This window comes from Dasypus novemcinctus, unplaced genomic scaffold, assembly GCF_030445035.2.
Source record: "Dasypus novemcinctus isolate mDasNov1 unplaced genomic scaffold, mDasNov1.1.hap2 scaffold_101, whole genome shotgun sequence".
In the NCBI taxonomy this organism is placed as follows: Eukaryota; Metazoa; Chordata; class Mammalia; order Cingulata; family Dasypodidae; genus Dasypus; species Dasypus novemcinctus.
Genome location: NW_026688143.1, coordinates 2,357,432 through 2,359,581, shown reverse-complemented (window position 1 = coordinate 2,359,581; position 2,150 = coordinate 2,357,432).

Below are 2,150 nucleotides of genomic sequence, written 5' to 3'. Positions count from 1 at the left end.
AGGTTTATTAAATTTTTTTTCAATTTTTAAGGAGACATGACATGAAGTCTCTGGGTTTTCAGATTTATCTGTTGTTTTTTTTTTCCTGTAGTATCTCATAACCCTTACAGCTGACTGCTCGCAGCTGAACCATTAAAAGAGCTATCAAGTGATTAGAGGTTTATTGTTTTTAAGCAATAGCCTCTTACCTTTAGACAAGGTATTTTTTACCAATTTACAGCTTTAAACATTTCAAGGCATTTCTACACAGACTTACAAAGAGAGAGATCTCCCTTATCTTTCCCCCTTCCAGGTTGATCAGTGATTTGATAGGAATGTGGCTTATAAATAGAAGGTGTGGATTCACTGGAAAGCAGAAAGTTGCTCTCGCTTCCCAGCTCTCTGCTTTTGTTATACATTCTCTTAAAGGGAGGAGGGGAGATAAGGTGGTGGTAGCAAGTTCCAGGCTACTAAAATGGCTTGAAAGAACTTTTCAAATTTGGCACCTTTCTGGGGACCACTTGTCCTGGCAGAGCTATGATTCAAGTAACGGGCTCCACCAGTTACCCTGACTGGGCCAGCCCCAACAAACTTGGGTGCATGGTGCGGACACAGACATGGACAATCCCTGATTTCTGGCAAATGGGGCCAACCCAGAGAGGCAAGACAGCAGAGCATGTGCACACACATTCAGGCCACAGTTTTGCTTTATAAACTACAATCAGTTCACTTCTTTGCCAATGGCAAGGGGGTGTTCCAGCTTAACCAAATTTTACCACTTTACATAATTACACAATTCTAACACTAGCACTGAGCTGACACAAACAGCACAAAACTTATTAATCTGAGTTACAAGTTCTATATATATTTTCTTCAGTATGACTGCCTCCACAGCATTACAAACTTTAGAAAGAGAGAACACTTAAAATTAACATCTGGGAAATGGACTTTGGCCCAGTGGTTAGGGCGTCCGTCTACCATATGGGAGGTCCGCGGTTCAAGCCCCGGACCTCCTTGACCCGTGTGGAGCTGGCCATGCGCAGTACTGATGCACGCAAGGAGTGCCGTGCCACGCAAGGGTGTCCCCCGCGTGGGGGAGCCCCACGCGCAAGGAGTGCGCCCGTGAGGAAAGCCGCCCAGCGTGAAAAGAAAGAGCAGCCTGCCCAGGAATGGTGCCGCCCACACTTCCTGTGCTGCTGACGACAGCAGAAGCGGACAAAAGAAACAAGACACAGCAAATAGACACCAAGAACAGACAACCGGGGGGGGTGGGGAATTAAATAAATAAATAAATCTTTAAAAAAAAAGATTAACATCTGATATAAAGCAAATTCATTCACAATTCAGCACCATAATAAAATATTCCAGGTAGACATTTTCACTGTTTAGCTTTACATCCAGACCAAGCTTCACTAATAAGCCAATTCATTTTCCTGTAACCAAGTTTTTCAAAATCCAGACCAATTTCCAGGACATTAGGACTCAAACCTATAAACATCTTTTCTTATTATAATCAAGCCTTCACTATCTCAGTGGAGACAAGACCAGAAACCACATCCTAACAAGCTGTTGGACAAACCCAAAACACCAGATTTTTTCCTTTTTTTTTCTTTCCTTTCAGACCTGGAGGAGATGGCTTCCCCCTGAATTTCTGGAGGTAATATGGTCTCCTGGGAGGTGATTGGGCTCATCCCTAGCAATTAAAGCTAGGGTTTTCCTGACTATGCTTCCTCAGGGGTCTTATCTTCTTCCATGTTTGGCATCTTTTTTGTTCCCAGAATTTTTTTTTAGACCTTCCATTGCCCTTCATTTTCATTGGGAAGATTCCAGTGGAGCCCACATCTTTTCTGGAGTAAATGTAATCCAGGGGTGCCCAGATTGGGGTTCATCTGAGTCCTTCTTGCTTCTTCAGGGATCCAGAAGGGGTAGTGAAATTCTACCTTCTCTAGCCTTCATTTGCAAATACTGGGCGAGCCCCCCAAAATGTTGTAGAAGTCAAGAGGTTCAATTATTTGTGTATAGAAAGACCAGGACTCAGGAATAATTTTGGGAAGGAAAAAGCTTCTCATTCAAAATCTGAGCCCTGAAAAAGATTCTTGAGTTCTTTTAATACAGAGGAAGGGCCAAATGGTCCTTTGTTTCAGTGCTCAATAAGCTTGAATTAACATATA